A 12,362-nucleotide genomic window follows, 5' to 3' on the forward strand; every position below is an offset into this window, starting at 1 on the left:
ATTGGAAAATTGATTGTCATCCCTTGGGAGATATTTAAAATCAATATGTTCAAAATGCTCGATGAATTGCTCTAGGTGTGCTTGGTATAATATCATTGTGGAGTTCTTTATTTTCCATTTTTTTAGTATATGATTTATAATCAAACTAGAATCTCCATATACCTCTAATTTTTGCACACCTATGCTAGCTGCTGCTTCTAATCCAATAATGCACGCTTTACATTCTGCGGCATTATTGGTAACCTCAAAGTCTAGTTTAATAGAGATTGGAGTATGTGCTCCCTCTGGACTTATGAGTAACACTCATACGCCACATCCTTTTTGATTAGATGCACCGTCGAAGTACATTACCCATTTGTCATCTTGTGTCATGAGAATCTCTTTATTCGGAAGATGAGTAGTTTCTGCACGACTTGTTTGAAATGGATGTTGTGCCAGAAAGTCGAAAATTACTTTTCCTTTCATTGATTTTTCAGGAATATATTTTAACTCAAATTCGGCCAACATCACCAACCACTTAGATATCCTTCCTTGTATAGGTGGTTGTTCAAACAAATACTTTATCGGGTTTTGTTGAGAAATCACATGAGTAGTGTGTGGTAGCATATAATGTCGTAATTTTTTAGTTTGCCACACTAATGCCGGGCTTGTCTTTTCCAAGGTGCTATATTTTGTTTCATATTGGATGAATTTTTTACTTATGTAATAGATTGCACGGTCGACTTTTTCTACCTCTTGTGCTAACATGGCGTCTGTGGCTGAGTCTGTAACTGTAATGTATAGCCTAAGAGGTAGTTTGGGTACTGGTGGTGCTAAAATTGGTGGACTTTTGAAATAATCTTTGATTTTCTCAAAGGCCTTTTGGCATTGATCGTCCCATTCATGTTTCTCCTCTTTTTTCAATTTTTTAAATATTGACTCACAAGTCATAGTCAATTTGTTGAAAAATCGACTAATGTATTGTAGTTTGCCAAGGAATCCCCTGATTTCTTTTTCTGTTTGAGGGGGAGGCATGTCAACAATTGCCTTTATTTTAGAGGGATCGATCTTGATGCTACGTGTGCTTACTACGTATCCGAGTAAATTGCCAGAAGTTACTTCGAAGGCGCATTTTTGTGGATTCAATCGCATTTTGTATTCTTTTATGCGAGTGAAAAATTTGCGTAAAACTTTTATATGTCCCATTCTATCTTTGGACTTTACTATCATATCATCCACATACCATTCTACTTCTTTGTGCATCATATCATGGAAGAGAGTCGTAGCCGTTCTTTGGTACGTAGCTCTTGCATTTTTTAAACCAAATGGCATGACTGTGTAGCAATACGTACCCCAAGGGGTAATAAAGCACACTCTTTGACACATCTTCTCTTTTTCCTCACTTGAATCACAATCATTCTTCTTTTCATCCTCCTCACTATTCTTAGAAACTCTCTCTTCAAGAACTTTTCCACTCCTTGTGGTGATAGAATAAACGGGTTTCTTAGGATCAACTCCTTAAGAGGGTAGTGAAGAAGGGCTAGCACAATCTTTCAAAGTGTTGGCTAGTTGAATGATTTGGGTTTCAAGCATCTTGTTGTGTGTCATAATCTCATTGAACATCTTATCACTCACCGACATGTAGGTGTTTAAAATCTTGGTTTGGTTCTCAACGATCTCCTCTAAGGTAGTTTTGGAAGATGGGGGTTAAGCATAAGAATTATCACCATTGCCTTGAGGTCTTGAAGCAAATCCGGGTGGGGATCCTCTTTGGTTGTTGTTTTGAAAATTTCCCCTATTTTGATTGTTTCAATTACCTCGGCCTTGATTGTTACCAAAATTTTGGTGTTGGCCACCAAATCCGTGAGATTGGCCTTGATTTCCATACCCTTGGCTTTGGTTTTGATTACTATAACCTTTGTTGTTATATTTACCTCGGAAACCTTGATTTCCTTGGTTCCTATAACCATCATTGTTGTAGTTATCAAAACTAGTTGGTGAGAATTCCTGTTCCCAAAATTCCTTAGACCATCAAATCTTTGTCCATTTTTATTATTGGAAACAAAATTCACTTGCTCACAATCATTTCTTTCAACATCATCACAATTTTCAAAAGCATTTGGACAATTAGAAGAATCATGGTCATAAGAACCACAAACATCACAAAAGACACAACCACTTGGCATATTACTCGAGGTAGAAGAAGGAGTAGAGTTAGAAGGTGTACCTCTCCCTTTTATGTGGGAGGGAAGAATTGGTGCAATAGAAGAGGCACACTCTAGCTTGGCTTTAATCAATGTCATCTCCTTTCCCAAGTTTGAGATTTGGGAAGACAAGTTATTGATTGCATTAAGATGATCAACCGAATAAACCATTGAGCTACTCTTGCTTGTAGACTCTCTCTCTCCCTCTTGCCAATCCATGTAGTGACGAACTACATCCTCTATTATATCTACAACCTCTTCTTCGGTCTTGTTCATAATCAGGCCTCCGGCTCCGGCATCAAGACACGACTTCCCTTGGGGGCTAAATCCTCCATAGAAAATTTGTTTGATTTGCTAAGTCGGAATTCCATGATGAGGACATTCTCGTTGAAACTCCTTGTATCTTTCCCAAGCCTCACACAAACTCTCACTAGGCTTTTGCTTGAAACTTTGGATTAGAGTTCTTGCCTTAGTGGTCTTATTTTAAGGATAGAAATGGGAAAGAAACTCCTTAGTAACCTCATCCCAAGTTCTCAAGGAATTAGGTTTCACTTCCTTATCCAACCATTCCAAAGCCCTTCCGATTAGAGAAAACGGAAATATCTTGAGCCTTATGAATTATTGAGAAACCCCATTGACCTTGATGGTATTACAGTACTTCTCGAACTCTTTGAGATGGTTTAGTGGGCTTTCATGCTTGGCACCACTAAATTGCCTTCGTTCAATCATTGTTATCATTGCCGGCCTAATCTAAAAGTCATTGACGGGAGTTGTTGGTGGAGCTATGCCACTCTCAAATCTATAAGCGCCAGGAGTTCCAAACTCCTTCAAAGCAGCTCTTAGATTAGCTCCCATGCTTACTCGATCCTCATTTTCTCTTTCTTGGTTAATTTACTCTCTTGGACAGCTTGGACTCAAAGAACGATTAGCAACCCTTATCCTTGTTATTGTTCTCTCGATTTCTGGATCAAATGGCACTAAAGTCCTTCCTCTTATCCTACGCACACAAAAAACTCAAAGCAAATATCAATAGCACGGCTACAAATGTAGCCTAAAGAGAAAAATCTTTTTTTATTTTTTTTTAAATTAAGTGAAATAGACTCAACAATAATAGCAAACAACTATGCCATTCCCCGACAACGACGCCATTTTGATCAAGGGTGGAGACTAGGTCGTTGAAACTAATCTTCCCTCGGCCAAACAAAATTTGTAATCTCTCAACACAACCTTATACCCAGAATAGGAGTAAGTCGAGAGTCAAACCACTAGGAATGGGAGGTGAATGCTAATGCTAAAGCTAAGATATCTCGAAGTAATGAAGTAAGGTGTGTACATTCTAAACAATCAAACAATCAAGAGAAATCAAATATATCAAACACTAGGGTTTAGGATCCACATATACTCGCAATGGATATAACTAATTGGGATAGGAGATGACTAAGTCGAGTGTTGCGAGGGAAAATCAATTAAGCATTCAAGAGAGTATGGTAGGCTTATCTCCTAGAGGTCAAACTACGAGAGACTCTAACTAGTAACCTTCCAAACCTACTCAATCGACAAAAGCAAGCCACAAATCAATTTTCCACATCAATGTGAACTTAAAATGCAATCTAGTGCAACAATCAAAGTTAGCTACTCTTCAATTAATCACACACATGCACTTAATCAATCAACCAATTTAATCACTACATCAACTCCATCAATTTCCCCTAATTAGCATCAATCCATTACTCATTTATGCTTCACCATTCCCCTAGCAAGAAAACTACTCACAATCCGTGGAAATCAAGATCAAAACCAAGCTAAACAACAATTTCATCATCATCATATCAATCAAACTAATTCAATCACAAATTCAATTCAAACTTGAACAATCAACAAAACAATGGAAATCATAAGCTAAAGATTGCATTAAAGTAAAAGAAATCCATACAAACTTGCTTCAATTCAATGGAGAAAATGCTAGAATCATCAATCTTCAATCATCAATCAAGAACTTCTCTCTCTACAATCTAGAGTTTCTCTCTCTAAAAAATGATCTAAAAATTTAGATTCTAATTCTCTTTCTTAATTCCTCCCACTATAAATAGAATGAAAATCTATATATAGTAAAACTAACAAAGAGAAATTGGTTAGATTGTCCAAAATAAACCCGTACAGGCGCGGCCAACTACAAGGGGAAGCGTGGCCGCGCAAAACTGGGTACGGAACAGAGAATCAGACAGGCGCGCCCGCGCCACTAGGACGGGCGGCCAAGCCGTAGTCATGCGCTCCCGGGCCTTGGAACAGGGCAGCCCTCTTCACCATCTTGTCGATGCTCCTCGTGCGTTCCACTCAATGCTCTTGATAAACACGGGACCTTGCAGTTTCCAAACTCCATGATTGTGGGTTCAACACGAAAATTCGTGCCCCCACGGCTTGAAAGCACGGACTAAAGTCTTTAGGAACTTGCACTTCTTCATGCTTGAGCTTCAAATGGAGAACATTAGGCACCCTAATCAATGCCAAACTTGGGAAGGGGCCTTGGGAATCTTTGGATAACGACCTTAACCCGAAAAATGTAAGAAAACAAGCAAATAAAAGAGAAAATAACAAAATAAACCAAGAAATGCATAAAAATATAAATACAACTAAGAAAATGCAAACTAAAGAAATAAAGAGTAAAAATAAGGAAAAGCTAAAGAAAAGAGCTATAAAATAGCATGAAATCCACCCTAAAGAGAACCAAAAGAGTGCCATAAATGACACTCATCAGGTATTTATAGGCTAGCTCATGCAAGAATTATGGAAAGAGAATTTGGGAAGAATTATAGTAAGTAGGGTTTAAGGGATTACTTGGAGAAGTGAGTAAAAGAATTAAGGAAAGTTTAGATATTAAGGTGATTATGTATACTTGAATATGGAAGGTATGTATGTCATGAAAAATAATAATGAAATTAGAACTACTTGGGGAATAATTAAGAAGAATGAATGGCAAGAAAATATGATGATAGATATTAAAAAGATGGAGAATTAGAATTAAGGAAAAAAAGAGATTTTGGGAGATAATTAAAAATACAATTTTACCAAAATAAATTCCCCTAAAGTAATTAGAGAGGGCCGAAAATATTGAGCTTCCCATACCTCATAGTTTCGGATTTCTCTAAGATTATTTAGGAAGATTTTGCTCAATTTTAAGGAATAAATAATTGTATAAATAATATAGAATAAATAATTAATTAATTAATTACCAATTATATACCAATAAATAACCAAGAAAAATCAAATTTTCCATACATGGAAAATCATAAATCCCTAGCTAAATATTAGGAATTTTCGGCCATCTAAAATAATTAATAAAATATTATTTTACTTTAATTAAAATATCCAAAATATATAAATAATCTGGTTTTTAAAATAAGATAAATGGATAATAAATCTTATCCAAAATAATGATTAGTTTTCAAAAAACTTTTGGCGCCAAAATTCAAATAATATTTTGGCTTCAAATAATAAATTTAATAGAATACCCTTATAAAATAATTCCTAATTAATTAATTAGAAAATACGTATGAAAATACGGGGTATTACATAAATACTCAACCCGACCAATAATGGCAGTGAAAGGTTATTCATCATCGGGTTTGGTTTTGGGGAGAAATTTTTAGGTGTCTAAAGAAGCTCCCACTTTGACTGAGTTTGTAGAAACGTCAGTTTCGAAAATGATAGTCAAAGTAGTCAATAGGGACGGAGAATGATTTAAGACGTTGTGCGATCCTAAATCACTCTGTATATGCCGATACCTGCAGAGAAAGTGTTAGTTCCACAGATAAAAGAGTAAAGGGATAGAATGCGTATCTAACACTAGTGTATTGGTGAAAAATATGTTTGATGATATCTGACACCAGTGTAACGGTGAAAAATGAGTTTGGTAGCTTCCTATGCTTGAAGGAATCCACCGGATGACGTTTTGTTGAAATACTTTCCATGCCTAAGGAAAGTCGACAAATGAGCTTGGTAGCTTTCTATGCTTGAAGAAATCTACCGGATGATACTTTCCATGCTTGAGGAAAGTCGACATATGAATTTAGCATTTTTCTATGCTTGAAGAAATCCACCGGTAATACTTTCCATTCTTGAGGAAAGTCGATAGACGAGTTTGGTAGCTTTCTATGCTTGAAGAAATCTACCGGATGATACTTTCCATGCTTGAGGAAAGTCGATGACTTCTTCTCCTTGAGAGGTGACAACGACCGACAATTTTCCATGCTTGAGGAAAAACTTGTCTAATGATGAGTTAGCAAGTCTCTATGTATCGAGAACCTTGCGCTATAAATCGTCTTTGCTTGGGAGATGATCACTAAAATGATGATGGGTTCGATTGTCCCCGAACGTGGGCTGTAGTTGGTTCGATTGTCCCCGAATGTGGGCTATAGATGGTCCGCTTGTCCCCGGACGTGGGCTGTAGATGGTTCGCTTGTCCCCGAACATGGGCTGTAATTGAGACCTACAAAATAAAATTTGCCAAGGGACTCGTATAGACTATGATTGACTTGACCAACTAACTTGACCAAGTTTGACTTGACATGACATGACATGTGTATGACTTGTGATTGTGTGTGTATAAGTATGATTTGAGTGTATGAGCAGACACAAGCAATCGACAATGCAAAAAGCAAAAATTTTCCGTCATTTTTGTCATGAGTGTAGGGTACCGACTTTCTCCCGAAAAAGAAAGATGTGAAAAAAAATTTTATTCTTGAACTTCCCTTAATGAGAAAATTTTGAAAAAGTTTTTAAATTTCCCCAAAAGAAAAGACATGAAAAAGGGAAGAAGTTTTAAACTTCCTCGTTGAGCAAGACGAAATGAATCGCATGGATTAAATAGCTTTTCTTGAAAATAATTTATGCATGATGCATGTTCTTAAGCCAGGAAGCTAAGGACAATTACATCATGTGACATGATAGATGAATGAACTTAGGTCATGGAGCTAAGAATCATTTTTGGTGTAAAGAAGCGATCTTGAACGTCACTTAGGTCCGGAAGCTAAGCACGTATATAGATGAAGTGATTATTGCATAATGATAGTTTCTGAGGTCATGGAGCTAAGAACGATATTCTTTGTATGATTACAAATCATTGATATATAAATGGTACTAAGCACATTATGCGATGCGTGAAACAATGAACATCGCTCAGGTCAGGAACCTAAGCAAGTATACAATGTTTCTGTTAATGCATGTTGTCTTGAAAGATGATGAAGCATGCGCGATAGAAAAACAAGATTTCATGATAATGGGTTCCTAAGGGAAAGATGATATGGCTATGTATGTGTGCAAGAAGTGTGTGAAAGTGATACTAAGGTGAGGCTCCAAAAGCTATGGTGAGGGAAATAGATATGAGAAGAGTCGAGATGGTGAATCTTTAGGCTAGGTAGGCTAAATGATGTGGGTTCAAGCCCTCAAGTCAAGCTCTAGATGGATAGGGTCATAGGGATAAGCATTCGATATTCTTTGACTCGGTCATGCATATGAATGTTGCCGCACCTCAATGTGAGGTTTCCCACATATTCGTTAGGAATCAGGCCGAACGTAGCTCTAACCAAAATTTGCACAAGTGTATGTACACTACAAAGAGGTCTTTCAAGGGTTGTAATGTGGTTAAGCTGATGGTTTAAGGAAGAAAGGGGTAAAAGGATTAAGACCCGTGAGAAGCCCCCAAGATATGCAATTATGTATTAGACTTTGCAAGTTTTATTTTTCATATATATTTTGTTTTGAATTTCTTTTCTTTTTTTTCATTCTTGTGAATCAATGTAGGCAATCTCAGATCATGCAGTCCATCACTCACTTAACATTCATGTTTCTTAAGCACGGTACCAAGCACTCGATGAGAGACGCAATTTGAGACATGTTCATATCGGAGACATTGGAACACTTGCCTTTTGACATTGTATTTTTTTTTTTATCGTTGAACTTGCTTTCTGAATGTTACACAATTTGCACACCTTCCCATCCCAGGGTTAGCTGATTGTGGGTTGAATAAATGAGGCCAACTGTTAGACGAGGCTCCAAGTGGTTGATGAAGAAATGGATATATGATTGAAAATGGTTTAAGGGGAATGATAAGGTTACAAAGGTGCCTCAAATCATTGGTGTACCTTGTTTTTAGTTCAGCAACTGATTTTTTTTTATTTTTTTAATTTTTTTTTTTTTTTTGCATAAGAAAGTCATGATCGAGATACAAAGGAATAATGCATTTGTTATTGATGGAAATGGTGAATTAACAAACACAATGATCAAATAACAGAAAGGGAAATATATGCTAAACTAATGGGCCTTGAAGGCTGCCAATTCCAGAAAGAAAATCTGCTTGACACGTATCATCCCCTTAGAGGTCCATCTCTAGGCCTTCTCAAGTGACACGTGGCAAGCTCACATTGCGCCACTTGGAGGGGTAAAAGTACCCAAATCATTTTCCCCTCACATGGATCACGTGGCATGCCACATGACGCTTGTGAAAGGTGTCAATTTTTCGTTGGTACGACATTTACAGTTTACCATTGGTAGAATCTAGGGTTTTTACCCTAGACTTTTAACCCTTTTTATAAAAAGGGGTTAACTCCCGATTATGTTCACACGTTTGCGTGAATTTTAGAGAGAATCTTTCGAATCTTTGACTTTGAGAACTTTGTCTCCTTGTGTGATAGCATCCGACACCTGGCCACTAGTCCGCTTATAAGCAGATTACCAGACCAAACGGCTCTCGTACCTACATTTAGTAAGGTAATAGTCTAATCTTCTCTTATTTATTTTTGTTTTTCATTTTCATAAATGGTTTCCCAAACGGACCTGACACGGCCTAGGTTAGCGAACAGTCAGACACCGGGGACGATTGAATCTAGAACTAGGAGTGTCGAATGCTCATTCGAGGACCCCCCTTTGAGAACTTCTCCAAATTCGACTATGTTTGTGCCTTTACCGGACACCGTGGCCAAAACAAAGGGGACCAGTAGGACGTATAGGGTGGATGGTTCTTGGTACCATTTGGAGAGTTCAAATGTATACTCGGAAGGCTCCATTAGGGCGCCTGTTGACGAAATTCATGATCACCCCCCAAACACTATTAGTATCGCGAGGTCCTCGATTCTGGAGGAGTCAGATGATGAATAACAAATTCCCGGGTCGAGTGATTCTTTGCTGGATGAGGAAATGGAGGAGGACACTGCTGGCATTAGCCAGTAGGCCCCCAGCTTTGAAGATAACTTCGATGATGACTTTGATTCACCATCTTCTAACAACGCCTCCATTGACTTGGAGGCGGCACATTCAAAATTAAACTTTGCTAGAGAGTCCCTGTCAGTGGACAAGGGGAAAGGATGGGTGGAGTCGTCTTCTTCGCGCTGGCTGGAACGTGCTCCTTAGGACGGAGGACTTTGGGAAGTTCATTTCCAACCATGTCATGGGACATGGGTTTCTTCTCTCTGTGCCAAACGTTATGGATAATGTCGTCTAGCCAGAGAATGCCAGCTACGACGACCAATGCTTTGGCTGCTATAAGGCGGCCATTCAAGCTTGTCTTCGCTTCCCTTTCCATCCGGCCATGGAGAGGTTTCGAGATGGATACCAACTGGGTATTTGAAAAATAGCCCCCAACTCTTGGGTCAACATCATGGGCTACGTTGCCGCTTATGAAATACTGAAGGTTGATCCCATCTTTGAGGCATTTACTCACATGTATTATCTGAGCAAGATTCCTCAATCAAGCGGCGCTAGATGGTCCAACCTCACTAGGCAAAAGGGTTATATTATGGCGGTGAGAAAGGAGCCCAAATGGAAGGATTGAAGAAAGAAGTTTTACATAGTCTCCTCCCCCGACCTCCTACGCAATAAGAGATAGAACCGGTGGAACCAGAACCCTCCTCTCCTTACTAGGATGAAAGCCTTGCTGCATGTCCCAAGGCAGGCGCAGGAGGAGATACTGAATCGAGGCCTATTTATTGTGGCTGTTCGAACTAATGAAGAGATGGGAGAGAAGGAAGTAACCCCGCAAATATACATTACCCGTCATGAGTGGCTATCTAACTGGTCATATTTGGCCGCTTGTAGACTTAGTACTGAGAGGCCAAGAGGTAGTAGGCCACTTGGTTTTATTTTACTTTGTTGTTCTTGACTTTTTCTTTATTTTCTAACTCTTTAATTTTTTGTGCCGACCAAGCAATGGAGAAACTCTAGACCACTAAGAAGCCGGCTGCACATTCTACAGCTTATTACCGTTCGTCCATCCTGAGCAAACAGACTAATGAGGAGTAGCCGTCAGGCGGAGCTCCTAAGGTGAGGAACTTTTCCAGTATACTTGGGTTCAGGTTTCTTGAGGCCGTATTCATACTAATTGGCGGTTTCTATACAAGGCGAATTGTCCAAACCCTTTCCCTCCAAACAGCCGGACCCGAAGCTTCAAAAGAAGTCGGGTGGTGATTTTGGCGATTCTGGCAAGCCTCGAAAACACATTTCCCACAATTCAAGAAGAGTCACATACGGCCCCCGCACTTTTATGGATAGGGTTCCCAATAAGCCGGATGCCCAAAGGGTGTCGAAGAGTGGCAAGCCACTCACTACTGCTGTCGGCTCAGCAAAGGGCGGGAGTGAGGACGCCAAAGAGAGGGAAGAGGCGGAAGGTATAATCACTAACCTTTTACCTTAGGTTGTTGAGTAAAGTAAACAGGCGCCTAGTACCTCAAAAGGCACCAGACCTTTCGGCCAATTTACTTACAATGTTTGATTGTGTAGAGAACCCTTAGAGGTTGACTGTCCTTCCGATGGCCAAGCAGATGCTGAGGATCTTGAGGTCAAGGCGTCCGTGGGGGAAGTTGGCACCCTTAACCTCGACGCCATCTTGGCGCTTCTCTATGAGGTAATATACTTATGATTTTTTGTTTGTGATATTTCACCTTAGGTGATGCTTATGGGCGTTTAATATTGACCATTCTCAATGTTGGTTGAATGCAGGCTATGTTGCACGTGAATGGGCTTAAAAAGCTGATTAGCGACAAGTCCAAAGAGGTAGCGACTGCTCAAGTTAGGGTCGCCTCCTCATTAGACACTACTCAGTTAGATATTATTCAAAATGAACTACTAACACTTGATATGATGTATTCCCAAGCGTCTGCAAATCTGCAAGTCAAGCAGGACTTGGATGCATTGAGGGGGCGGATTACCGAGCTTCAAGATGAGGTCAAGTCCCTCAAGGCCATGCTCGAGCCCCTTGATGTGGCGAACAAGAAGGTTGAACGTCTGCAGGGCAGGTTGATAACTCAAAGGCTGGCTATAGAACAAAGAGACCCAGCTTAGGTGTAAATAGAAGTCTCTGGTTGACGAGGACAAAAGGACCTAGTAAAACAAATGATGGTGGATATAACTCCTATGAGGATGGCTTGGAAATCATTGAAGCCGGAATCTGACTTACAAATTTAGAAAGTTAAGTTTGACGTAGCCAATGATAAGTTTAACGACCGGCTCATGAAAGTTAAGGCGGACGAGGAGGCGGCTAGTGGTGTCGAGGATTCCGACTCATTGGACGATTTGTCCTCGGGGGATGATGATGTTCAGGAGGAGAACGGAAACGACGATGGACAACTGCAAGGGGGCAACAAGGATGTTGCGGCTGTTGATGCTGAAAACCTCTCCTGATTCTTTTAAGCTTTTTAGGTATCATTTTGTGGCCAAATGGCCAAGTATTTCTATTTCCGGCCTACGTGCCGAGTATTTATGTATCTTTACCAACTAGGGGGTCGGGTAATTCAACAATTTCTCCTGATTTTACCGGTTAACTCTTCCAGTCGTCCATTGAGGCGGCTGTTTAATTTTAATGAAGCATCCGATCAATCTGACCGGTTTTGATTATATTATCATCTTGCTTTAAATTTTTTAAAATTCTATTTTTTTTACATGTATATATTTTTTTGTGGTAAATTAGAATTTTATTACCAAAAGAGAAAAAGAAATTACAACTTACAGAAAGCTAAGTTGTAAAACCCAAACTATACAGCCTGAAACAGGAAACCAACCCCAACCAGTTCCTGTGACTAGAATGCCACCTTCTAGGAAGGGTTCACCCTAGACATAGGAACTAGGCCTGCCCCCACAACTTTTAACCACCTTCTAGGAAGGGTGAAAGAAGCAAGAAACAGGACAACAACA

At 39.3% G+C, this 12,362-nt stretch overlaps 1 non-coding gene across 1 annotated transcript; it reads left to right on the top strand.

Annotated features, from left to right (window-relative positions):
- Nucleotides 1-2,547: 2,547 nt before the first annotated feature.
- LOC145573455 (small nucleolar RNA R71) lies at nt 2,548-2,653 on the top strand. The gene has a single exon (XR_014097478.1). It is a non-coding gene; the product is annotated as a small nucleolar RNA R71 (small nucleolar RNA).
- The last annotated feature ends 9,709 nt before the right edge of the window (nt 2,654-12,362 follow it).

Source organism: Chenopodium album, chromosome 12 (genome assembly GCF_948465745.1).
Source record: "Chenopodium album chromosome 12, dcCheAlbu1.1, whole genome shotgun sequence".
NCBI lineage: Eukaryota > Viridiplantae > Streptophyta > Magnoliopsida > Caryophyllales > Amaranthaceae > Chenopodium > Chenopodium album.